The 23,716-nt window shown below is 49.3% G+C and overlaps 41 non-coding genes across 41 annotated transcripts; all 41 read right to left on the bottom strand.

The window, feature by feature from the left end:
• Positions 1-451: 451 nt before the first annotated feature.
• Trnas-uga lies at positions 452-533 on the bottom strand. The gene has a single exon. It is a non-coding gene; the product is annotated as a tRNA-Ser (tRNA).
• A 740-nt stretch (positions 534-1,273) lies between these two features.
• Positions 1,274-1,355, bottom strand: Trnas-cga. The gene has a single exon. It is a non-coding gene; the product is annotated as a tRNA-Ser (tRNA).
• Positions 1,356-1,493: 138 nt separating this feature from the next.
• Positions 1,494-1,566, bottom strand: Trnak-uuu. The gene has a single exon. It is a non-coding gene; the product is annotated as a tRNA-Lys (tRNA).
• Positions 1,567-2,106: 540 nt separating this feature from the next.
• Positions 2,107-2,179, bottom strand: Trnaf-gaa. The gene has a single exon. It is a non-coding gene; the product is annotated as a tRNA-Phe (tRNA).
• Positions 2,180-2,769: 590 nt separating this feature from the next.
• Positions 2,770-2,851, bottom strand: Trnas-uga. The gene has a single exon. It is a non-coding gene; the product is annotated as a tRNA-Ser (tRNA).
• Positions 2,852-3,591: 740 nt separating this feature from the next.
• Positions 3,592-3,673, bottom strand: Trnas-uga. Its single transcript has one exon. It is a non-coding gene; the product is annotated as a tRNA-Ser (tRNA).
• Positions 3,674-3,811: 138 nt separating this feature from the next.
• Trnak-uuu lies at positions 3,812-3,884 on the bottom strand. The gene has a single exon. It is a non-coding gene; the product is annotated as a tRNA-Lys (tRNA).
• Positions 3,885-4,424: 540 nt separating this feature from the next.
• Positions 4,425-4,497, bottom strand: Trnaf-gaa. The gene has a single exon. It is a non-coding gene; the product is annotated as a tRNA-Phe (tRNA).
• Positions 4,498-5,087: 590 nt separating this feature from the next.
• Trnas-uga lies at positions 5,088-5,169 on the bottom strand. The gene has a single exon. It is a non-coding gene; the product is annotated as a tRNA-Ser (tRNA).
• Positions 5,170-5,910: 741 nt separating this feature from the next.
• On the bottom strand, positions 5,911-5,992 carry Trnas-cga. The gene has a single exon. It is a non-coding gene; the product is annotated as a tRNA-Ser (tRNA).
• A 123-nt stretch (positions 5,993-6,115) lies between these two features.
• On the bottom strand, positions 6,116-6,188 carry Trnak-uuu. Its single transcript has one exon. It is a non-coding gene; the product is annotated as a tRNA-Lys (tRNA).
• A 540-nt stretch (positions 6,189-6,728) lies between these two features.
• Trnaf-gaa lies at positions 6,729-6,801 on the bottom strand. The gene has a single exon. It is a non-coding gene; the product is annotated as a tRNA-Phe (tRNA).
• Positions 6,802-7,391: 590 nt separating this feature from the next.
• Positions 7,392-7,474, bottom strand: Trnas-uga. The gene has a single exon. It is a non-coding gene; the product is annotated as a tRNA-Ser (tRNA).
• Positions 7,475-8,213: 739 nt separating this feature from the next.
• Positions 8,214-8,295, bottom strand: Trnas-cga. Its single transcript has one exon. It is a non-coding gene; the product is annotated as a tRNA-Ser (tRNA).
• A 138-nt stretch (positions 8,296-8,433) lies between these two features.
• Trnak-uuu lies at positions 8,434-8,506 on the bottom strand. Its single transcript has one exon. It is a non-coding gene; the product is annotated as a tRNA-Lys (tRNA).
• Positions 8,507-9,046: 540 nt separating this feature from the next.
• Positions 9,047-9,119, bottom strand: Trnaf-gaa. Its single transcript has one exon. It is a non-coding gene; the product is annotated as a tRNA-Phe (tRNA).
• Positions 9,120-9,709: 590 nt separating this feature from the next.
• On the bottom strand, positions 9,710-9,792 carry Trnas-uga. The gene has a single exon. It is a non-coding gene; the product is annotated as a tRNA-Ser (tRNA).
• A 739-nt stretch (positions 9,793-10,531) lies between these two features.
• On the bottom strand, positions 10,532-10,613 carry Trnas-cga. The gene has a single exon. It is a non-coding gene; the product is annotated as a tRNA-Ser (tRNA).
• A 138-nt stretch (positions 10,614-10,751) lies between these two features.
• Positions 10,752-10,824, bottom strand: Trnak-uuu. Its single transcript has one exon. It is a non-coding gene; the product is annotated as a tRNA-Lys (tRNA).
• A 540-nt stretch (positions 10,825-11,364) lies between these two features.
• On the bottom strand, positions 11,365-11,437 carry Trnaf-gaa. Its single transcript has one exon. It is a non-coding gene; the product is annotated as a tRNA-Phe (tRNA).
• A 590-nt stretch (positions 11,438-12,027) lies between these two features.
• Positions 12,028-12,110, bottom strand: Trnas-uga. Its single transcript has one exon. It is a non-coding gene; the product is annotated as a tRNA-Ser (tRNA).
• Positions 12,111-12,849: 739 nt separating this feature from the next.
• Positions 12,850-12,931, bottom strand: Trnas-cga. The gene has a single exon. It is a non-coding gene; the product is annotated as a tRNA-Ser (tRNA).
• Positions 12,932-13,069: 138 nt separating this feature from the next.
• Positions 13,070-13,142, bottom strand: Trnak-uuu. Its single transcript has one exon. It is a non-coding gene; the product is annotated as a tRNA-Lys (tRNA).
• A 540-nt stretch (positions 13,143-13,682) lies between these two features.
• Trnaf-gaa lies at positions 13,683-13,755 on the bottom strand. Its single transcript has one exon. It is a non-coding gene; the product is annotated as a tRNA-Phe (tRNA).
• A 590-nt stretch (positions 13,756-14,345) lies between these two features.
• Trnas-uga lies at positions 14,346-14,428 on the bottom strand. The gene has a single exon. It is a non-coding gene; the product is annotated as a tRNA-Ser (tRNA).
• A 739-nt stretch (positions 14,429-15,167) lies between these two features.
• Trnas-cga lies at positions 15,168-15,249 on the bottom strand. The gene has a single exon. It is a non-coding gene; the product is annotated as a tRNA-Ser (tRNA).
• A 138-nt stretch (positions 15,250-15,387) lies between these two features.
• Trnak-uuu lies at positions 15,388-15,460 on the bottom strand. Its single transcript has one exon. It is a non-coding gene; the product is annotated as a tRNA-Lys (tRNA).
• Positions 15,461-16,000: 540 nt separating this feature from the next.
• Trnaf-gaa lies at positions 16,001-16,073 on the bottom strand. The gene has a single exon. It is a non-coding gene; the product is annotated as a tRNA-Phe (tRNA).
• A 590-nt stretch (positions 16,074-16,663) lies between these two features.
• Positions 16,664-16,746, bottom strand: Trnas-uga. The gene has a single exon. It is a non-coding gene; the product is annotated as a tRNA-Ser (tRNA).
• Positions 16,747-17,485: 739 nt separating this feature from the next.
• On the bottom strand, positions 17,486-17,567 carry Trnas-cga. Its single transcript has one exon. It is a non-coding gene; the product is annotated as a tRNA-Ser (tRNA).
• Positions 17,568-17,705: 138 nt separating this feature from the next.
• On the bottom strand, positions 17,706-17,778 carry Trnak-uuu. The gene has a single exon. It is a non-coding gene; the product is annotated as a tRNA-Lys (tRNA).
• A 540-nt stretch (positions 17,779-18,318) lies between these two features.
• Trnaf-gaa lies at positions 18,319-18,391 on the bottom strand. The gene has a single exon. It is a non-coding gene; the product is annotated as a tRNA-Phe (tRNA).
• A 590-nt stretch (positions 18,392-18,981) lies between these two features.
• Positions 18,982-19,063, bottom strand: Trnas-uga. The gene has a single exon. It is a non-coding gene; the product is annotated as a tRNA-Ser (tRNA).
• Positions 19,064-19,803: 740 nt separating this feature from the next.
• On the bottom strand, positions 19,804-19,885 carry Trnas-cga. Its single transcript has one exon. It is a non-coding gene; the product is annotated as a tRNA-Ser (tRNA).
• Positions 19,886-20,023: 138 nt separating this feature from the next.
• Positions 20,024-20,096, bottom strand: Trnak-uuu. Its single transcript has one exon. It is a non-coding gene; the product is annotated as a tRNA-Lys (tRNA).
• A 500-nt stretch (positions 20,097-20,596) lies between these two features.
• Trnaf-gaa lies at positions 20,597-20,669 on the bottom strand. The gene has a single exon. It is a non-coding gene; the product is annotated as a tRNA-Phe (tRNA).
• Positions 20,670-21,259: 590 nt separating this feature from the next.
• On the bottom strand, positions 21,260-21,341 carry Trnas-uga. The gene has a single exon. It is a non-coding gene; the product is annotated as a tRNA-Ser (tRNA).
• Positions 21,342-22,081: 740 nt separating this feature from the next.
• Trnas-cga lies at positions 22,082-22,163 on the bottom strand. Its single transcript has one exon. It is a non-coding gene; the product is annotated as a tRNA-Ser (tRNA).
• Positions 22,164-22,301: 138 nt separating this feature from the next.
• Trnak-uuu lies at positions 22,302-22,374 on the bottom strand. Its single transcript has one exon. It is a non-coding gene; the product is annotated as a tRNA-Lys (tRNA).
• A 501-nt stretch (positions 22,375-22,875) lies between these two features.
• Trnaf-gaa lies at positions 22,876-22,948 on the bottom strand. The gene has a single exon. It is a non-coding gene; the product is annotated as a tRNA-Phe (tRNA).
• Positions 22,949-23,538: 590 nt separating this feature from the next.
• On the bottom strand, positions 23,539-23,620 carry Trnas-uga. The gene has a single exon. It is a non-coding gene; the product is annotated as a tRNA-Ser (tRNA).
• Positions 23,621-23,716: the final 96 nt, after the last annotated feature.

Below are 23,716 nucleotides of genomic sequence, written 5' to 3'. Positions count from 1 at the left end.
CATTTCTTCTTCTTCCGTCATCGTAACAAGCAAACATGTCGACTCGATTCGTGTAATATTGACTTCGCTGACGCTAGAAAACCCGTGCTATATCGATGCCAGGGGCAACTCGTGTGCGGAGAACGAGACACAAGAAGGAATGAGTCTCTCCACCGTATGAGAGGCAGTATCTAGCAGATACACACGGTAAAACATTCGACTTGCGTTAGCTCACACGTCATCGTCTGCAAGCTAAAATGGACACATCTGCACTGCCCAGTGAGGCGACACTTGTACTAACACCTGGTGGACGCCTGTGAGACGCGGAGATGAGCTGCGGCTTCTGGGCGCGACTGTAGCGCTGCGCCCTGGATCAAATAGCACTGCACATTGCTGGTGACCCACGTGTTTAGTAGTGACGCAACTGCTAGGATGCAGCTGAACGTCCGCCATTTGAGAGCGAGAAAATTTTCGCAGTCGGCAGGACTCGAACCTACCCTCCCAGAGGGAATCTGATTTCAAGTCAGACGCCTTAACCACTCGGCCACGACTGCCGGTGGCGGAAGCGACTCCCGACAACTGAAACCGCCATCTTTAGAAGCAATCTGGTGGCAGAAAACGGCGTGGCCTCACTCTTTCCTGTACGGTTTCCATTAGCCGTTACGAAAGTGTATTAATTTTCGCCCAGACAGGGACTTGAACCCAGGTGTATTAATTTTCGCCCAGACAGGGACTTGAACCCAGGACCCTTTGGTTGAAAACCTAACGCTCTACCGACTCAGCTATGCGGACCCACGCAAGAGCATTATCGTACAGCTGCGTGGTGTGCGAGTGATTCGCATGTCGTAATTACTGGCTTACGGCTCCAATGGCGACTTCACCGACTTCCCACTGGCGCACCGCTGACGCTAGTTTTCTGTCGTCTTAAAACGATGGACATACCTCCAAGCAGCTGCGAGATCTTAAGAAAAGAAACGCTGCACCACTGCTTTTGCCGCACTCGAGTGATTGAAATTGCGATTCTTAAAAAGAAAATGAGATGTTCGCTCTGTCCATCACTTTCGAGCACATCTGTGTACTCACGATCTCAGCGACGGCTTTCTGCAGTCCCAGCGTCAGTGTCAGTGTGAGGTGAACCGATAGCCAGAGTGAGCAGCGGTCGTCGCGAAAACTCAGTATTCTTAAAACGGAAATTTTCGTCTTGTTGAGAATGGCGTCACTGGTTTGCAGCCGCATTCGCCCACACATGTCACATGTGTGTGAAAATGTTTGCTCCTCTTTACGCAAAATCGCACGCAGCCAGTAGGATTCGAACCTACGCTCCCAGAGGGAATCTGATTTCGAGTCAGACGCCTAAACCACTCGGCCACGACTGCCGTTAGCGCGGTGTTCTCCGGACACATGCAACTGCTACCGTTTAAAGCACTGTGGTGTCAGAAAACGGCGTAGCTGCATTATTTTCTGTAGCGTCTCCACCGCTACCAGACGAATCGCTACCAAAGTATTAAAATTTCCGCCTGGACAGGGACTTGAAACCTGGGCCCTTAGGTTAAAAGCCTAATGCTCTACCGACTGCGCTATCCGGGCTCACACGAGACTGCAAAACCTCCCACGACGCACAACTATACATTGACTCATGTCCTTTACTGTTGTGCAATCGCTGTATGGGGCCGTTAACAAATAAAACGTCGCCTAAATGCTGTCTACAAACTTATCGCGCTAAGCTCGTAACACACTATCGAAGACTGCTGGCACATGATGCAACAACAAATTGCACCAGTTGTTACGTCTCATACGTTGGAGCAGAGAATTTACGTGTTTTGTCGACACTCACTGGGCAATTGGAAAATTCACAAGCATTTCGAATGCAATGTTTCCCACGCTTTCGCTCATTTCACGGTTCCGTTGAAGACGTTCTTCACTACCTGACACAGAAAAAGGAATGCAGTTGGTAGGATATTTTTAATTCTTTTGCTTCTAGGGGAGTTAGTTGTCTAGTGAGTTCCTCTTATGGCATGCACTAGACAACCAGAACAGCTACAGGAGAGAGTCATTTTTGTTGTCAGCGGTAGTTGCATTATCACAAACGCAGAGTAATTCCATTGGCGTCGCATCAAAACGAATCCCTGCCGAAACCCGGGATCGAACCAGGGACCTTTAGATCTTCAGTCTAACGCTCTCCCAACTGAGCTATTTCGGCTGACGTTGAAGGTTCTCATTTGCATGTGTTCATTAAACTCTGCCTCGTTGCCAATTTCACAGTCACCTTCGTCTGATAAGACACAGGGGCGCTGAAAGGCGAGCAGCCGATGCAGTGAAGTTACACACACATTTCTTCTTCTTCCGTCATCGTAACAAGCAAACATGTCGACTCGATTCGTGTAATATTGACTTCGCTGACGCTAGAAAACCCGTGCTATATCGATGCCAGGGGCAACTCGTTTGCGGAGAACGAAACACAAGAAGGAGTGAGTCTCTCCACAGTATGAGAGGCAGTATCTAGCAGATACACACGGTAAAACATTCGACTTGCGTTAGCTCATAAATTGCTACACGTCATCGTCTGCAAGCTAAAATGGACACATCTGCACTGCCCAGTGAGGCGACACTTGTACTAATACCTGGTGGACGCCTGTGAGACGCGGAGATGAGCTGCGGCTTCTGGGCGCGACTGTAGCGCTGCGCCCTGGATCAAATAGCACTGCACATTGCTGGTGACCCACGTGTTTAGTAGTGACGCAACTGCTAGGATGCAGCTGAACGTCCGCCATTTGAGAGCGAGAAAATTTTCGCAGTCGGCAGGACTCGAACCTACGCTCCCAGAGGGAATCTGATTTCAAGTCAGACGCCTTAACCACTCGGCCACGACTGCCGGTGGCGGAAGCGACTCCCGACAACTGAAACCGCCATCTTTAGAAGCAATATGGTGGCAGAAAACGGCGTGGCCTCACTCTTTCCTGTACGGTTTCCATTAGCCGTTACGAAAGTGTATTAATTTTCGCCCAGACAGGGACTTGAACCCAGGTGTATTAATTTTCGCCCAGACAGGGACTTGAACCCAGGACCCTTTGGTTGAAAACCTAACGCTCTACCGACTCAGCTATGCGGACCCACGCAAGAGCATTATCGTACAGCTGCGTGGTGTGCGAGTGATTCGCATGTCGTAATTACTGGCTTACGGCTCCAATGGCGACTTCACCGACTTCCCACTGACGCACCGCTGACGCTAGTTTTCTGTCGTCTTAAAACGATGGACATACCTCCAAGCAGCTGCGAGATCTTAAGAAAAGAAACGCTGCACCACTGCTTTTGCCGCACTCGAGTGATTGAAATTGCGATTCTTAAAAAGAAAATGAGATGTTCGCTCTGTCCATCACTTTCGAGCACATCTGTGTACTCACGATCTCAGCGACGGTTTTTTGCAGTCCCAGTGTCAGTGTCAGTGTGAGGTGAACCGATAGCCAGAGTGAGCAGCGGTCGTCGCGAAAACTCAGTATTCTTAAAACGGAAATTTTCGTCTTGTTGAGAATGGCGTCACTGGTTTGCACCCGCATTCGCCCACACATGTCACATGTGTGTGAAAATGTTTGCTCCTCTTTACGCAAAATCGCACGCAGCCGGTAGGATTCGAACCTACGCTCCCAGAGGGAATCTGATTTCAAGTCAGACGCCTTAACCACTCGGCCACGACTGCCGTTAGCGCGGTGTTCTCCGGACACATGCAACTGCTACCGTTTAAAGCACTGTGGTGTCAGAAAACGGCGTAGCTGCATTATTTTCTGTAGCGTCTCCACCGCTACCAGACGAATCGCTACCAAAGTATTAAAATTTCCGCCTGCACAGGGACTTGAAACCTGGGCCCTTAGGTTAAAAGCCTAATGCTCTACCGACTGAGCTATCCGGGCTCACACGAGGCTGCAAAACCTCCCACGACGCACAACTATACATTGACTCATGTCCTTTACTGTTGTGCAATCGCTGTATGGGGCCGTTAACAAATAAAACGTCGCCTAAATGCTGTCAACAAACTTATCGCGCTAAGCTCGTAACACACTATCGAAGACTGCTGGCACATGATGCAACAACAAATTGCACCAGTTGTTACGTCTCATACGTTGGAGCAGAGAATTTACGTGTTTTGTCGACACTCACTGGGCAATTGGAAAATTCACAAGCATTTCGAATGCAATGTTTCCCACGCTTTCGCTCATTTCACGGTTCCGTTGAAGACGTTCTTCACCACCTGACACAGATAAAGGAATGCAGTAGGTAGGATATTTTTAATTCTTTTGCTTCTAGGGGAGTTAGTTGTCTAGTGAGTTCCTCTTATGGCATGCACTAGACAACCAGAACAGCTACAGGAGAGAGTCATTTTTGTTGTCAGCGGTAGTTGCATTATCACAAACGCAGAGTAATTCCATTGGCGTCGCATCAAAACGAATCCCTGCCGAAACCCGGGATCGAGCCAGGGACCTTTAGATCTTCAGTCTAACGCTCTCCCAACTGAGCTATTTCGGCTGACGTTGAAGGTTCTCATTTGCATGTGTTCATTAAACTCTGCCTCGTTGCCAATTTCACAGTCACCTTCGTCTGATAAGACACAGGGGCGCTGAAAGGCGAGCAGCCGATGCAGTGAAGTTACACACACATTTCTTCTTCTTCCGTCATCGTAACAAGCAAACATGTCGACTCGATTCGTGTAATATTGACTTCGCTGACGCTAGAAAACCCGTGCTATATCGATGCCAGGGGCAACTCGTGTGCGGAGAACGAAACACAAGAAGGAGTGAGTCTCTCCACAGTATGAGAGGCAGTATCTAGCAGATACACACGGTAAAACATTCGACTTGCGTTAGCTCATAAATTGCTACACGTCATCGTCTGCAAGCTAAAATGGACACATCTGCACTGCCCAGTGAGGCGACACTTGTACTAACACCTGGTGGACGCCTGTGAGACGCGGAGATGAGCTGCGGCTTCTGGGCGCGACTGTAGCGCTGCGCCCTGGATCAAATAGCACTGCACATTGCTGGTGACCCACGTGTTTAGTAGTGACGCAACTGCTAGGATGCAGCTGAACGTCCGCCATTTGAGAGCGAGAAAATTTTCGCAGTCGGCAGGACTCGAACCTACGCTCCCAGAGGGAATCTGATTTCAAGTCAGACGCCTTAACCACTCGGCCACGACTGCCGGTGGCGGAAGCGACTCCCGACAACTGAAACCGCCATCTTTAGAAGCAATCTGGTGGCAGAAAACGGCGTGGCCTCACTCTTTCCTGTACGGTTTCCATTAGCCGTTACGAAAGTGTATTAATTTTCGCCCAGACAGGGACTTGAACCCAGGTGTATTAATTTTCGCCCAGACAGGGACTTGAACCCAGAACCCTTTGGTTGAAAACCGTAACGCTCTACCGACTCATCTATGCGGACCCACGCAAGAGCATTATCGTACAGCTGCGTGGTGTGCGAGTGATTCGCATGTCGTAATTACTGGCTTACGGCTCCAATGGCGACTTCACCGACTTCCCACTGACGCACCGCTGACGCTAGTTTTCTGTCGTCTTAAAACGATGGACATACCTCCAAGCAGCTGCGAGATCTTAAGAAAAGAAACGCTGCACCACTGCTTTTGCCGCACTCGAGTGATTGAAATTGCGATTCTTAAAAAGAAAATGAGATGTTCGCTCTGTCCATCACTTTCGAGCACATCTGTGTACTCACGTTCTCAGCGACGGCTTTCTGCAGTCCCAGCGTCAGTGTCAGTGTGAGGTGAACCGATAGCCAGAGTGAGCAGCGGTCGTCGCGAAAACTCAGTATTCTTAAAACGGAAATTTTCGTCTTGTTGAGAATGGCGTCACTGGTTTGCACCCGCATTCGGCCACACATGTCACATGTGTGTGAAAATGTTTGCTCCTCTTTACGCAAAATCGCACGCAGCCGGTAGGATTCGAACCTACGCTCCCAGAGGGAATCTGATTTCGAGTCAGACGCCTTAACCACTCGGCCACGACTGCCGTTAGCGCGGTGTTCTCCGGACACATGCAACTGCTACCGTTTAAAGCACTGTGGTGTCAGAAAACGGCGTAGCTGCATTATTTTCTGTAGCGTGTCCACCGCTACCAAAGTATTAAAATTTCCTCCTGGACAGGGACTTGAAACCTGGGCCCTTAGGTTAAAAGCCTAATGCTCTACCGACTGAGCTATCCGGGCTCACACGAGGCTGCAAAACCTCCCACGACGCACAACTATACATTGACTCATGTCCTTTACTGTTGTGCAATCGCTGTATGGGGCCGTTAACAAATAAAACGTCGCCTAAATGCTGTCAACAAACTTATCGCGCTAAGCTCGTAACACACTATCGAAGACTGCTGGCACATGATGCAACAACAAATTGCACCAGTTGTTACGTCTCATACGTTGGAGCAGAGAATTTACGTGTTTTGTCGACACTCACTGGGCAATTGGAAAATTCACAAGCATTTCGAATGCAATGTTTCCCACGCTTTCGCTCATTTCACGGTTCCGTTGAAGACGTTCTTCACCACCTGACACAGAAAAAGGAATGCAGTCGGTAGGATATTTTTAATTCTTTTGCTTCTAGGGGAGTTAGTTGTCTAGTGAGTTCCTCTTATGGCATGCACTAGACAACCAGAACAGCTACAGGAGAGAGTCATTTTTGTTGTCAGCGGTAGTTGCATTATCACAAACGCAGAGTAATTCCATTGGCGTCGCATCAAAACGAATCCCTGCCGAAACCCGGGATCGGACCAGGGACCTTTAGATCTTCAGTCTAACGCTCTCCCAACTGAGCTATTTCGGCTGACGTTGAAGGTTCTCAATTGCATGTGTTCATTAAACTCTGCCTCGTTGCCAATTTCACAGTCACCTTCGTCTGATAAGACACAGGGGCGCTGAACGGCGAGCAGCCGATGCAGTGAAGTTACACACACATTTCTTCTTCTTCCGTCATCGTAACAAGCAAACATGTCGACTCGATTCGTGTAATATTGACTTCGCTGACGCTAGAAAACCCGTGCTATATCGATGCCAGGGGCAACTCGTGTGCGGAGAACGAAACACAAGAAGGAGTGAGTCTCTCCACAGTATGAGAGGCAGTATCTAGCAGATACACACGGTAAAACATTCGGCTTGCGTTAGCTCATAAATTGCTACACGTCATCGTCTGCAAGCTAAAATGGACACATCTGCACTGCCCAGTGAGGCGACACTTGTACTAACACCTGGTGGACGCCTGTGAGACGCGGAGATGAGCTGCGGCTTCTGGGCGCGACTGTAGCGCTGCGCCCTGGATCAAATAGCACTGCACATTGCTGGTGACCCACGTGTTTAGTAGTGACGCAACTGCTAGGATGCAGCTGAACGTCCGCCATTTGAGAGCGAGAAAATTTTCGGAGTCGGCAGGACTCGAACCTACGCTCCCAGAGGGAATCTGATTTCAAGTCAGACGCCTTAACCACTCGGCCACGACAACCGGTGGCGGAAGAGACTCCCGACAACTGAAACCGCCATCTTTAGAAGCAATCTGGTGGCAGAAAACGGCGTGGCCTCACTCTTTCCTGTACGGTTTCCATTAGCCGTTACGAAAGTGTATTAATTTTCGCCCAGACAGGGACTTGAACCCAGGTGTATTAATTTTCGCCCAGACAGGGACTTGAACCCAGGACCCTTTGGTTGAAAACCTAACGCTCTACCGACTCAGCTATGCGGACCCACGCAAGAGCATTATCGTACAGCTGCGTGGTGTGCGAGTGATTCGCATGTCGTAATTACTGGCTTACGGCTCCAATGGCGACTTCACCGACTTCCCACTGACGCACCGCTGACGCTAGTTTTCTGTCGTCTTAAAACGATGGACATACCTCCAAGCAGCTGCGAGATCTTAAGAAAAGAAACGCTGCACCACTGCTTTTGCCGCACTCGAGTGATTGAAATTGCGATTCTTAAAAAGAAAATGAGATGTTCGCTGTGTCCATCACTTTCGAGCACATCTGTGTACTCACGTTCTCAGCGACGGCTTTCTGCAGTCCCAGCGTCAGTGTCAGTGTGAGGTGAACCGATAGCCAGAGTGAGCAGCGGTCGTCGCGAAAACTCAGTATTCTTAAAACGGAAATTTTCGTCTTGTTGAGAATGGCGTCACTGGTTTGCACCCGCATTCGGCCACACATGTCACATGTGTGTGAAAATGTTTGCTCCTCTTTACGCAAAATCGCACGCAGCCGGTAGGATTCGAACCTACGCTCCCAGAGGGAATCTGATTTCGAGTCAGACGCCTTAACCACTCGGCCACGACTGCCGTTAGCGCGGTGTTCTCCGGACACATGCAACTGCTACCGTTTAAAGCACTGTGGTGTCAGAAAACGGCGTAGCTGCATTATTTTCTGTAGCGTGTCCACCGCTACCAGACGAATCGCTACCAAAGTATTAAAATTTCCTCCTGGACAGGGACTTGAAACCTGGGCCCTTAGGTTAAAAGCCTAATGCTCTACCGACTGAGCTATCCGGGCTCACACGAGGCTGCAAAACCTCCCACGACGCACAACTATACATTGACTCATGTCCTTTACTGTTGTGCAATCGCTGTATGGGGCCGTTAACAAATAAAACGTCGCCTAAATGCTGTCAACAAACTTATCGCGCTAAGCTCGTAACACACTATCGAAGACTGCTGGCACATGATGCAACAACAAATTGCACCAGTTGTTACGTCTCATACGTTGGAGCAGAGAATTTACGTGTTTTGTCGACACTCACTGGGCAATTGGAAAATTCACAAGCATTTCGAATGCAATGTTTCCCACGCTTTCGCTCATTTCACGGTTCCGTTGAAGACGTTCTTCACCACCTGACACAGAAAAAGGAATGCAGTCGGTAGGATATTTTTAATTCTTTTGCTTCTAGGGGAGTTAGTTGTCTAGTGAGTTCCTCTTATGGCATGCACTAGACAACCAGAACAGCTACAGGAGAGAGTCATTTTTGTTGTCAGCGGTAGTTGCATTATCACAAACGCAGAGTAATTCCATTGGCGTCGCATCAAAACGAATCCCTGCCGAAACCCGGGATCGGACCAGGGACCTTTAGATCTTCAGTCTAACGCTCTCCCAACTGAGCTATTTCGGCTGACGTTGAAGGTTCTCAATTGCATGTGTTCATTAAACTCTGCCTCGTTGCCAATTTCACAGTCACCTTCGTCTGATAAGACACAGGGGCGCTGAACGGCGAGCAGCCGATGCAGTGAAGTTACACACACATTTCTTCTTCTTCCGTCATCGTAACAAGCAAACATGTCGACTCGATTCGTGTAATATTGACTTCGCTGACGCTAGAAAACCCGTGCTATATCGATGCCAGGGGCAACTCGTGTGCGGAGAACGAAACACAAGAAGGAGTGAGTCTCTCCACAGTATGAGAGGCAGTATCTAGCAGATACACACGGTAAAACATTCGGCTTGCGTTAGCTCATAAATTGCTACACGTCATCGTCTGCAAGCTAAAATGGACACATCTGCACTGCCCAGTGAGGCGACACTTGTACTAACACCTGGTGGACGCCTGTGAGACGCGGAGATGAGCTGCGGCTTCTGGGCGCGACTGTAGCGCTGCGCCCTGGATCAAATAGCACTGCACATTGCTGGTGACCCACGTGTTTAGTAGTGACGCAACTGCTAGGATGCAGCTGAACGTCCGCCATTTGAGAGCGAGAAAATTTTCGGAGTCGGCAGGACTCGAACCTACGCTCCCAGAGGGAATCTGATTTCAAGTCAGACGCCTTAACCACTCGGCCACGACAACCGGTGGCGGAAGAGACTCCCGACAACTGAAACCGCCATCTTTAGAAGCAATCTGGTGGCAGAAAACGGCGTGGCCTCACTCTTTCCTGTACGGTTTCCATTAGCCGTTACGAAAGTGTATTAATTTTCGCCCAGACAGGGACTTGAACCCAGGTGTATTAATTTTCGCCCAGACAGGGACTTGAACCCAGGACCCTTTGGTTGAAAACCTAACGCTCTACCGACTCAGCTATGCGGACCCACGCAAGAGCATTATCGTACAGCTGCGTGGTGTGCGAGTGATTCGCATGTCGTAATTACTGGCTTACGGCTCCAATGGCGACTTCACCGACTTCCCACTGACGCACCGCTGACGCTAGTTTTCTGTCGTCTTAAAACGATGGACATACCTCCAAGCAGCTGCGAGATCTTAAGAAAAGAAACGCTGCACCACTGCTTTTGCCGCACTCGAGTGATTGAAATTGCGATTCTTAAAAAGAAAATGAGATGTTCGCTGTGTCCATCACTTTCGAGCACATCTGTGTACTCACGTTCTCAGCGACGGCTTTCTGCAGTCCCAGCGTCAGTGTCAGTGTGAGGTGAACCGATAGCCAGAGTGAGCAGCGGTCGTCGCGAAAACTCAGTATTCTTAAAACGGAAATTTTCGTCTTGTTGAGAATGGCGTCACTGGTTTGCACCCGCATTCGGCCACACATGTCACATGTGTGTGAAAATGTTTGCTCCTCTTTACGCAAAATCGCACGCAGCCGGTAGGATTCGAACCTACGCTCCCAGAGGGAATCTGATTTCGAGTCAGACGCCTTAACCACTCGGCCACGACTGCCGTTAGCGCGGTGTTCTCCGGACACATGCAACTGCTACCGTTTAAAGCACTGTGGTGTCAGAAAACGGCGTAGCTGCATTATTTTCTGTAGCGTGTCCACCGCTACCAGACGAATCGCTACCAAAGTATTAAAATTTCCTCCTGGACAGGGACTTGAAACCTGGGCCCTTAGGTTAAAAGCCTAATGCTCTACCGACTGAGCTATCCGGGCTCACACGAGGCTGCAAAACCTCCCACGACGCACAACTATACATTGACTCATGTCCTTTACTGTTGTGCAATCGCTGTATGGGGCCGTTAACAAATAAAACGTCGCCTAAATGCTGTCAACAAACTTATCGCGCTAAGCTCGTAACACACTATCGAAGACTGCTGGCACATGATGCAACAACAAATTGCACCAGTTGTTACGTCTCATACGTTGGAGCAGAGAATTTACGTGTTTTGTCGACACTCACTGGGCAATTGGAAAATTCACAAGCATTTCGAATGCAATGTTTCCCACGCTTTCGCTCATTTCACGGTTCCGTTGAAGACGTTCTTCACCACCTGACACAGAAAAAGGAATGCAGTCGGTAGGATATTTTTAATTCTTTTGCTTCTAGGGGAGTTAGTTGTCTAGTGAGTTCCTCTTATGGCATGCACTAGACAACCAGAACAGCTACAGGAGAGAGTCATTTTTGTTGTCAGCGGTAGTTGCATTATCACAAACGCAGAGTAATTCCATTGGCGTCGCATCAAAACGAATCCCTGCCGAAACCCGGGATCGGACCAGGGACCTTTAGATCTTCAGTCTAACGCTCTCCCAACTGAGCTATTTCGGCTGACGTTGAAGGTTCTCAATTGCATGTGTTCATTAAACTCTGCCTCGTTGCCAATTTCACAGTCACCTTCGTCTGATAAGACACAGGGGCGCTGAACGGCGAGCAGCCGATGCAGTGAAGTTACACACACATTTCTTCTTCTTCCGTCATCGTAACAAGCAAACATGTCGACTCGATTCGTGTAATATTGACTTCGCTGACGCTAGAAAACCCGTGCTATATCGATGCCAGGGGCAACTCGTGTGCGGAGAACGAAACACAAGAAGGAGTGAGTCTCTCCACAGTATGAGAGGCAGTATCTAGCAGATACACACGGTAAAACATTCGGCTTGCGTTAGCTCATAAATTGCTACACGTCATCGTCTGCAAGCTAAAATGGACACATCTGCACTGCCCAGTGAGGCGACACTTGTACTAACACCTGGTGGACGCCTGTGAGACGCGGAGATGAGCTGCGGCTTCTGGGCGCGACTGTAGCGCTGCGCCCTGGATCAAATAGCACTGCACATTGCTGGTGACCCACGTGTTTAGTAGTGACGCAACTGCTAGGATGCAGCTGAACGTCCGCCATTTGAGAGCGAGAAAATTTTCGGAGTCGGCAGGACTCGAACCTACGCTCCCAGAGGGAATCTGATTTCAAGTCAGACGCCTTAACCACTCGGCCACGACAACCGGTGGCGGAAGAGACTCCCGACAACTGAAACCGCCATCTTTAGAAGCAATCTGGTGGCAGAAAACGGCGTGGCCTCACTCTTTCCTGTACGGTTTCCATTAGCCGTTACGAAAGTGTATTAATTTTCGCCCAGACAGGGACTTGAACCCAGGTGTATTAATTTTCGCCCAGACAGGGACTTGAACCCAGGACCCTTTGGTTGAAAACCTAACGCTCTACCGACTCAGCTATGCGGACCCACGCAAGAGCATTATCGTACAGCTGCGTGGTGTGCGAGTGATTCGCATGTCGTAATTACTGGCTTACGGCTCCAATGGCGACTTCACCGACTTCCCACTGACGCACCGCTGACGCTAGTTTTCTGTCGTCTTAAAACGATGGACATACCTCCAAGCAGCTGCGAGATCTTAAGAAAAGAAACGCTGCACCACTGCTTTTGCCGCACTCGAGTGATTGAAATTGCGATTCTTAAAAAGAAAATGAGATGTTCGCTCTGTCCATCACTTTCGAGCACATCTGTGTACTCACGATCTCAGCGACGGCTTTCTGCAGTCCCAGCGTCAGTGTCAGTGTGAGGTGAACCGATAGCCAGAGTAAGCAGCGGTCGTCGCGAAAACTCAGTATTCTTAAAACGGAAATTTTCGTCTTGTTGAGAATGGCGTCACTGGTTTGCAACCGCATTCGCCCACACATGTCACATGTGTGCGAAAATGTTTGCTCCTCTTTACGCAAAATCGCACGCAGCCGGTAGGATTCGAACCTACGCTCCCAGAGGGAATCTGATTTCGAGTCAGACGCCTTAACCACTCGGCCACGACTGCCGTTAGCGCGGTGTTCTCCGGACACATGCAACTGCTACCGTTTAAAGCACTGTGGTGTCAGAAAACGGCGTAGCTGCATTATTTTCTGTAGCGTCTCCACCGCTACCAGACGAATCGCTACCAAAGTATTAAAATTTCCGCCTGCACAGGGACTTGAAACCTGGGCCCTTAGGTTAAAAGCCTAATGCTCAACCGACTGAGCTATCCGGGCTCACACGAGGCTGCAAAACCTCCCACGACGCACAACTATACATTGACTCATGTCCTTTACTGTTGTGCAATCGCTGTATGGGGCCGTTAACAAATAAAACGTCGCCTAAATGCTGTCAACAAACTTATCGCGCTAAGCTCGTAACACACTATCGAAGACTGCTGGCACATGATGCAACAACAAATTGCACCAGTTGTTACGTCTCATACGTTGGAGCAGAGAATTTACGTGTTTTGTCGACACTCACTGGGCAATTGGAAAATTCACAAGCATTTCGAATGCAATGTTTCCCACGCTTTCGCTCATTTCACGGTTCCGTTGAAGACGTTCTTCACCACCTGACACAGAAAAAGGAATGCAGTCGGTAGGATATTTTTAATTCTTTTGCTTCTAGGGGAGTTAGTTGTCTAGTGAGTTCCTCTTATGGCATGCACTAGACAACCAGAACAGCTACAGGAGAGAGTCATTTTTGTTGTCAGCGGTAGTTGCATTATCACAAACGCAGAGTAATTCCATTGGCGTCGCATCAAAACGAATCCCTGCCGAAACCCGGGATCGAACCAGGGACCTTTAGATCTTCAGTCTAACGCTCTCCCAACTGAGCTATTTCGGCTGACGTTGAAGGTTCTCATTTGCATGTGTTCATTAAACTCTGCCTCGTTGCCAATTTCACAGTCACCTTCGTCTGATAAGACACAGGGGCGCTGAACGGCGAGCAGCCGATGCAGTGAAGTTACACACACATTTCTTCTTCTTCCGTCATCGTAACAAGCAAACATGTCGACTCGATTCGTGTAATATTGACTTCGCTGACGCTAGAAAACCCGTGCTATATCGATGCCAGGGGCAACTCGTGTGCGGAGAACGAAACACAAGAAGGAGTGAGTCTCTCCACAGTATGAGAGGCAGTATCTAGCAGATACACACGGTAAAACATTCGACTTGCGTTAGCTCATAAATTGCTACACGTCATCGTCTGCAAGCTAAAATGGACACATCTGCACTGCCCAGTGAGGCGACACTTGTACTAACACCTGGTGGACGCCTGTGAGACGCGGAGATGAGCTGCGGCTTCTGGGCGCGACTGTAGCGCTGCGCCCTGGATCAAATAGCACTGCACATTGCTGGTGACCCACGTGTTTAGTAGTGACGCAACTGCTAGGATGCAGCTGAACGTCCGCCATTTGAGAGCGAGAAAATTTTCGGAGTCGGCAGGACTCGAACCTACGCTCCCAGAGGGAATCTGATTTCAAGTCAGACGCCTTAACCACTCGGCCACGACAACCGGTGGCGGAAGAGACTCCCGACAACTGAAACCGCCATCTTTAGAAGCAATCTGGTGGCAGAAAACGGCGTGGCCTCACTCTTTCCTGTACGGTTTCCATTAGCCGTTACGAAAGTGTATTAATTTTCGCCCAGACAGGGACTTGAACCCAGGTGTATTAATTTTCGCCCAGACAGGGACTTGAACCCAGGACCCTTTGGTTGAAAACCTAACGCTCTACCGACTCAGCTATGCGGACCCACGCAAGAGCATTATCGTACAGCTGCGTGGTGTGCGAGTGATTCGCATGTCGTAATTACTGGCTTACGGCTCCAATGGCGACTTCACCGACTTCCCACTGACGCACCGCTGACGCTAGTTTTCTGTCGTCTTAAAACGATGGACATACCTCCAAGCAGCTGCGAGATCTTAAGAAAAGAAACGCTGCACCACTGCTTTTGCCGCACTCGAGTGATTGAAATTGCGATTCTTAAAAAGAAAATGAGATGTTCGCTCTGTCCATCACTTTCGAGCACATCTGTGTACTCACGATCTCAGCGACGGCTTTCTGCAGTCCCAGCGTCAGTGTCAGTGTGAGGTGAACCGATAGCCAGAGTAAGCAGCGGTCGTCGCGAAAACTCAGTATTCTTAAAACGGAAATTTTCGTCTTGTTGAGAATGGCGTCACTGGTTTGCAACCGCATTCGCCCACACATGTCACATGTGTGCGAAAATGTTTGCTCCTCTTTACGCAAAATCGCACGCAGCCGGTAGGATTCGAACCTACGCTCCCAGAGGGAATCTGATTTCGAGTCAGACGCCTTAACCACTCGGCCACGACTGCCGTTAGCGCGGTGTTCTCCGGACACATGCAACTGCTACCGTTTAAAGCACTGTGGTGTCAGAAAACGGCGTAGCTGCATTATTTTCTGTAGCGTCTCCACCGCTACCAGACGAATCGCTACCAAAGTATTAAAATTTCCGCCTGCACAGGGACTTGAAACCTGGGCCCTTAGGTTAAAAGCCTAATGCTCAACCGACTGAGCTATCCGGGCTCACACGAGGCTGCAAAACCTCCCACGACGCACAACTATACATTGACTCATGTCCTTTACTGTTGTGCAATCGCTGTATGGGGCCGTTAACAAATAAAACGTCGCCTAAATGCTGTCAACAAACTTATCGCGCTAAGCTCGTAACACACTATCGAAGACTGCTGGCACATGATGCAACAACAAATTGCACCAGTTGTTACGTCTCATACGTTGGAGCAGAGAATTTACGTGTTTTGTCGACACTCACTGGGCAATTGGAAAATTCACAAGCATTTCGAATGCAATGTTTCCCACGCTTTCGCTCATTTCACGGTTCCGTTGAAGACGTTCTTCACCACCTGACACAGAAAAAGGAATGCAGTCGGTAGGATATTTTTAATTCTTTTGCTTCTAGGGGAGTTAGTTGTCTAGTGAGTTCCTCTTATGGCATGCACTAGACAACCAGAACAGCTACAGGAGAGAGTCATTTTTGTTGTCAGCGGTAGTTGCATTATCACAAACGCAGAGTAATTCCATTGGCGTCGCATCAAAACGAATCCCTGCCGAAACCCGGGATCGAACCAGGGACCTTTAGATCTTCAGTCTAACGCTCTCCCAACTGAGCTATTTCGGCTGACGTTGAAGGTTCTCATTTGCATGTGTTCATTAAACTCTGCCTCGTTGCCAATTTCACAGTCACCTTCGTCTGATAAGACACAGGGGCGCTGAACGGCGAGCAGCCGATGCAGTGAAGTTACACACACATTTCTTCTTCTTCCGTCATCGTAACAAGCAAACATGTCGACTCGATTCGTGTAATATTGACTTCGCTGACGCTAGAAAACCCGTGCTATATCGATGCCAGGGGCAACTCGTGTGCGGAGAACGAAACACAAGAAGGAGTGAGTCTCTCCACAGTATGAGAGGCAGTATCTAGCAGATACACACGGTAAAACATTCGACTTGCGTTAGCTCATAAATTGCTACACGTCATCGTCTGCAAGCTAAAATGGACACATCTGCACTGCCCAGTGAGGCGACACTTGTACTAACACCTGGTGGACGCCTGTGAGACGCGGAGATGAGCTGCGGCTTCTGGGCGCGACTGTAGCGCTGCGCCCTGGATCAAATAGCACTGCACATTGCTGGTGACCCACGTGTTTAGTAGTGACGCAACTGCTAGGATGCAGCTGAACGTCCGCCATTTGAGAGCGAGAAAATTTTCGGAGTCGGCAGGACTCGAACCTACGCTCCCAGAGGGAATCTGATTTCAAGTCAGACGCCTTAACCACTCGGCCACGACAACCGGTGGCGGAAGAGACTCCCGACAACTGAAACCGCCATCTTTAGAAGCAATCTGGTGGCAGAAAACGGCGTGGCCTCACTCTTTCCTGTACGGTTTCCATTAGCCGTTACGAAAGTGTATTAATTTTCGCCCAGACAGGGACTTGAACCCAGGTGTATTAATTTTCGCCCAGACAGGGACTTGAACCCAGGACCCTTTGGTTGAAAACCTAACGCTCTACCGACTCAGCTATGCGGACCCACGCAAGAGCATTATCGTACAGCTGCGTGGTGTGCGAGTGATTCGCATGTCGTAATTACTGGCTTACGGCTCCAATGGCGACTTCACCGACTTCCCACTGACGCACCGCTGACGCTAGTTTTCTGTCGTCTTAAAACGATGGACATACCTCCAAGCAGCTGCGAGATCTTAAGAAAAGAAACGCTGCACCACTGCTTTTGCCGCACTCGAGTGATTGAAATTGCGATTCTTAAAAAGAAAATGAGATGTTCGCTCTGTCCATCACTTTCGAGCACATCTGTGTACTCACGATCTCAGCGACGGCTTTCTGCAGTCCCAGCGTCAGTGTCAGTGTGAGGTGAACCGATAGCCAGAGTAAGCAGCGGTCGTCGCGAAAACTCAGTATTCTTAAAACGGAAATTTTCGTCTTGTTGAGAATGGCGTCACTGGTTTGCAACCGCATTCGCCCACACATGTCACATGTGTGCGAAAATGTTTGCTCCTCTTTACGCAAAATCGCACGCAGCCGGTAGGATTCGAACCTACGCTCCCAGAGGGAATCTGATTTCGAGTCAGACGCCTTAACCACTCGGCCACGACTGCCGTTAGCGCGGTGTTCTCCGGACACATGCAACTGCTACCGTTTAAAGCACTGTGGTGTCAGAAAACGGCGTAGCTGCATTATTTTCTGTAGCGTCTCCACCGCTACCAGACGAATCGCTACCAAAGTATTAAAATTTCCGCCTGCACAGGGACTTGAAACCTGGGCCCTTAGGTTAAAAGCCTAATGCTCAACCGACTGAGCTATCCGGGCTCACACGAGGCTGCAAAACCTCCCACGACGCACAACTATACATTGACTCATGTCCTTTACTGTTGTGCAATCGCTGTATGGGGCCGTTAACAAATAAAACGTCGCCTAAATGCTGTCAACAAACTTATCGCGCTAAGCTCGTAACACACTATCGAAGACTGCTGGCACATGATGCAACAACAAATTGCACCAGTTGTTACGTCTCATACGTTGGAGCAGAGAATTTACGTGTTTTGTCGACACTCACTGGGCAATTGGAAAATTCACAAGCATTTCGAATGCAATGTTTCCCACGCTTTCGCTCATTTCACGGTTCCGTTGAAGACGTTCTTCACCACCTGACACAGAAAAAGGAATGCAGTCGGTAGGATATTTTTAATTCTTTTGCTTCTAGGGGAGTTAGTTGTCTAGTGAGTTCCTCTTATGGCATGCACTAGACAACCAGAACAGCTACAGGAGAGAGTCATTTTTGTTGTCAGCGGTAGTTGCATTATCACAAACGCAGAGTAATTCCATTGGCGTCGCATCAAAACGAATCCCTGCCGAAACCCGGGATCGAACCAGGGACCTTTAGATCTTCAGTCTAACGCTCTCCCAACTGAGCTATTTCGGCTGACGTTGAAGGTTCTCATTTGCATGTGTTCATTAAACTCTGCCTCGTTGCCAATTTCACAGTCACCTTCGTCTGATAAGACACAGGGGCGCTGAACGGCGAGCAGCCGATGCAGTGAAGTTACACACACATTTCTTCTTCTTCCGTCATCGTAACAAGCAAACATGTCGACTCGATTCGTGTAATATTGACTTCGCTGACGCTAGAAAACCCGTGCTATATCGATGCCAGGGGCAACTCGTGTGCGGAGAACGAAACACAAGAAGGAGTGAGTCTCTCCACAGTATGAGAGGCAGTATCTAGCAGATACACACGGTAAAACATTCGACTTGCGTTAGCTCATAAATTGCTACACGTCATCGTCTGCAAGCTAAAATGGACACATCTGCACTGCCCAGTGAGGCGACACTTGTACTAACACCTGGTGGACGCCTGTGAGACGCGGAGATGAGCTGCGGCTTCTGGGCGCGACTGTAGCGCTGCGCCCTGGATCAAATAGCACTGCACATTGCTGGTGACCCACGTGTTTAGTAGTGACGCAACTGCTAGGATGCAGCTGAACGTCCGCCATTTGAGAGCGAGAAAATTTTCGCAGTCGGCAGGACTCGAACCTACGCTCCCAGAGGGAATCTGATTTCAAGTCAGACGCCTTAACCACTCGGCCACGACTGCCGGTGGCGGAAGCGACTCCCGACAACTGAAACCGCCATCTTTAGAAGCAATCTGGTGGCAGAAAACGGCGTGGCCTCACTCTTTCCTGTACGGTTTCCATTAGCCGTTACGAAAGTGTATTAATTTTCGCCCAGACAGGGACTTGAACCCAGGTGTATTAATTTTCGCCCAGACAGGGACTTGAACCCAGGACCCTTTGGTTGAAAACCTAACGCTCTACCGACTCAGCTATGCGGACCCACGCAAGAGCATTATCGTACAGCTGCGTGGTGTGCGAGTGATTCGCATGTCGTAATTACTGGCTTACGGCTCCAATGGCGACTTCACCGACTTCCCACTGACGCACCGCTGACGCTAGTTTTCTGTCGTCTTAAAACGATGGACATACCTCCAAGCAGCTGCGAGATCTTAAGAAAAGAAACGCTGCACCACTGCTTTTGCCGCACTCGAGTGATTGAAATTGCGATTCTTAAAAAGAAAATGAGATGTTCGCTCTGTCCATCACTTTCGAGCACATCTGTGTACTCACGATCTCAGCGACGGCTTTCTGCAGTCCCAGCGTCAGTGTCAGTGTGAGGTGAACCGATAGCCAGAGTAAGCAGCGGTCGTCGCGAAAACTCAGTATTCTTAAAACGGAAATTTTCGTCTTGTTGAGAATGGCGTCACTGGTTTGCAACCGCATTCGCCCACACATGTCACATGTGTGCGAAAATGTTTGCTCCTCTTTACGCAAAATCGCACGCAGCCGGTAGGATTCGAACCTACGCTCCCAGAGGGAATCTGATTTCGAGTCAGACGCCTTAACCACTCGGCCACGACTGCCGTTAGCGCGGTGTTCTCCGGACACATGCAACTGCTACCGTTTAAAGCACTGTGGTGTCAGAAAACGGCGTAGCTGCATTATTTTCTGTAGCGTCTCCACCGCTACCAGACGAATCGCTACCAAAGTATTAAAATTTCCGCCTGCACAGGGACTTGAAACCTGGGCCCTTAGGTTAAAAGCCTAATGCTCTACCGACTGAGCTATCCGGGCTCACACGAGGCTGCAAAACCTCCCACGACGCACAACTATACATTGACTCATGTCCTTTACTGTTGTGCAATCGCTGTCAACAAACTTATCGCGCTAAGCTCGTAACACACTATCGAAGACTGCTGGCACATGATGCAACAACAAATTGCACCAGTTGTTACGTCTCATACGTTGGATCAGAGAATTACGTGTTTTGTCGACACTCACTGGGCAATTGGAAAATTCACAAGCATTTCGAATGCAATGTTTCCCACGCTTTCGCTCATTTCACGGTTCCGTTGAAGACGTTCTTCACCACCTGACACAGAAAAAGGAATGCAGTCGGTAGGATATTTTTAATTCTTTTGCTTCTAGGGGAGTTAGTTGTCTAGTGAGTTCCTCTTATGGCATGCACTAGACAACCAGAACAGCTACAGGAGAGAGTCATTTTTGTTGTCAGCGGTAGTTGCATTATCACAAACGCAGAGTAATTCCATTGGCGTCGCATCAAAACGAATCCCTGCCGAAACCCGGGATCGAACCAGGGACCTTTAGATCTTCAGTCTAACGCTCTCCCAACTGAGCTATTTCGGCTGACGTTGAAGGTTCTCATTTGCATGTGTTCATTAAACTCTGCCTCGTTGCCAATTTCACAGTCACCTTCGTCTGATAAGACACAGGGGCGCTGAAAGGCGAGCAGCCGATGCAGTGAAGTTACACACACATTTCTTCTTCTTCCGTCATCGTAACAAGCAAACATGTCGACTCGATTCGTGTAATATTGACTTCGCTGACGCTAGAAAACCCGTGCTATATCGATGCCAGGGGCAACTCGTGTGCGGAGAACGAAACACAAGAAGGAGTGAGTCTCTCCACAGTATGAGAGGCAGTATCTAGCAGATACACACGGTAAAACATTCGACTTGCGTTAGCTCATAAATTGCTACACGTCATCGTCTGCAAGCTAAAATGGACACATCTGCACTGCCCAGTGAGGCGACACTTGTACTAACACCTGGTGGACGCCTGTGAGACGCGGAGATGAGCTGCGGCTTCTGGGCGCGACTGTAGCGCTGCGCCCTGGATCAAATAGCACTGCACATTGCTGGTGACCCACGTGTTTAGTAGTGACGCAACTGCTAGGATGCAGCTGAACGTCCGCCATTTGAGAGCGAGAAAATTTTCGCAGTCGGCAGGACTCGAACCTACGCTCCCAGAGGGAATCTGATTTCAAGTCAGACGCCTTAACCACTCGGCCACGACTGCCGGTGGCGGAAGCGACATCCGACAACTGAAACCGCCATCTTTAGAAGCAATCTGGTGGCAGAAAACGGCGTGGCCTCACTCTTTCCTGTACGGTTTCCATTAGCCGTTACGAAAGTGTATTAATTTTCGCCCAGACAGGGACTTGAACCCAGGTGTATTAATTTTCGCCCAGACAGGGACTTGAACCCAGGACCCTTTGGTTGAAAACCTAACGCTCTACCGACTCAGCTATGCGGACCCACGCAAGAGCATTATCGTACAGCTGCGTGGTGTGCGAGTGATTCGCATGTCGTAATTACTGGCTTACGGCTCCAATGGCGACTTCACCGACTTCCCACTGACGCACCGCTGACGCTAGTTTTCTGTCGTCTTAAAACGATGGACATACCTCCAAGCAGCTGCGAGATCTTAAGAAAAGAAACGCTGCACCACTGCTTTTGCCGCACTCGAGTGATTGAAATTGCGATTCTTAAAAAGAAAATGAGATGTTCGCTCTGTCCATCACTTTCGAGCACATCTGTGTACTCACGATCTCAACGACGGCTTTCTGCAGTCCCAGCGTCAGTGTCAGTGTGAGGTGAACCGATAGCCAGAGTGAGCAGCGGTCGTCGCGAAAACTCAGTATTCTTAAAACGGAAATTTTCGTCTTGTTGAGAATGGCGTCACTGGTTTGCACCCGCATTCGCCCACACATGTCACATGTGTGTGAAAATGTTTGCTCCTCTTTACGCAAAATCGCACGCAGCCGGTAGGATTCGAACCTACGCTCCCAGAGGGAATCTGATTTCGAGTCAGACGCCTTAACCACTCGGCCACGACTGCCGTTAGCGCGGTGTTCTCCGGACACATGCAACTGCTACCGTTTAAAGCACTGTGGTGTCAGAAAACGGCGTAGCTGCATTATTTTCTGTAGCGTCTCCACCGCTACCAGACGAATCGCTACCAAAGTATTAAAATTTCCGCCTGCACAGGGACTTGAAACCTGGGCCCTTAGGTTAAAAGCCTAATGCTCTACCGACTGAGCTATCCGGGCTCACACGAGGCTGCAAAACCTCCCACGACGCACAACTATACATTGACTCATGTCCTTTACTGTTGTGCAATCGCTGTCAACAAACTTATCGCGCTAAGCTCGTAACACACTATCGAAGACTGCTGGCACATGATGCAACAACAAATTGCACCAGTTGTTACGTCTCATACGTTGGAGCAGAGAATTTACGTGTTTTGTCGACACTCACTGGGCAATTGGAAAATTCACAAGCATTTCGAATGCAATGTTTCCCACGCTTTCGCTCATTTCACGGTTCCGTTGAAGACGTTCTTCACCACCTGACACAGAAAAAGGAATGCAGTCGGTAGGATATTTTTAATTCTTTTGCTTCTAGGGGAGTTAGTTGTCTAGTGAGTTCCTCTTATGGCATGCACTAGACAACCAGAACAGCTACAGGAGAGAGTCATTTTTGTTGTCAGCGGTAGTTGCATTATCACAAACGCAGAGTAATTCCATTGGCGTCGCATCAAAACGAATCCCTGCCGAAACCCGGGATCGAACCAGGGACCTTTAGATCTTCAGTCTAACGCTCTCCCAACTGAGCTATTTCGGCTGACGTTGAAGGTTCTCATTTGCATGTGTTCATTAAACTCTGCCTCGTTGCCAATTTCACAGTCACCTTCGTCTGATAAGACACAGGGGCGCTGAAAGGCGAGCAGCCGATGCAGTGAAGTTACACACACATTTCTTCTTCTTCCGTCATCGTAACAAGCAAACATGTCGACTCGATTCGTGTAATATTGACTTCGCTGACGCTAGAAAACCCGTGCTATATCGATGCCAGGGGCAACTCGTGTGCGGAGAACGAAACACAAGAAGGAGTGAGTCTCTCCACAGTATGAGAGGCAGTATCTAGCAGATACACACGGTAAAACATTCGACTTGCGTTAGCTCATAAATTGCTACACGTCATCGTCTGCAAGCTAAAATGGACACATCTGCACTGCCCAGTGAGGCGACACTTGTACTAACACCTGGTGGACGCCTGTGAGACGCGGAGATGAGCTGCGGCTTCTGGGCGCGACTGTAGCGCTGCGCCCTGGATCAAATAGCACTGCACATTGCTGGTGACCCACGTGTTTAGTAGTGACGCAACTGCTAGGATGCAGCTGAACGTCCGCCATTTGAGAGCGAGAAAATTTTCGCAGTCGGCAGGACTCGAACCTACGCTCCCAGAGGGAATCTGATTTCAAGTCAGACGCCTTAACCACTCGGCCACGACTGCCGGTGGCGGAAGCGACATCCGACAACTGAAACCGCCATCTTTAGAAGCAATCTGGTGGCAGAAAACGGCGTGGCCTCACTCTTTCCTGTACGGTTT

The sequence above is a fragment of the Schistocerca americana genome, chromosome 3, assembly GCF_021461395.2.
Source record: "Schistocerca americana isolate TAMUIC-IGC-003095 chromosome 3, iqSchAmer2.1, whole genome shotgun sequence".
NCBI lineage: Eukaryota > Metazoa > Arthropoda > Insecta > Orthoptera > Acrididae > Schistocerca > Schistocerca americana.
This window is presented reverse-complemented; position numbering and strand designations above follow the sequence as displayed.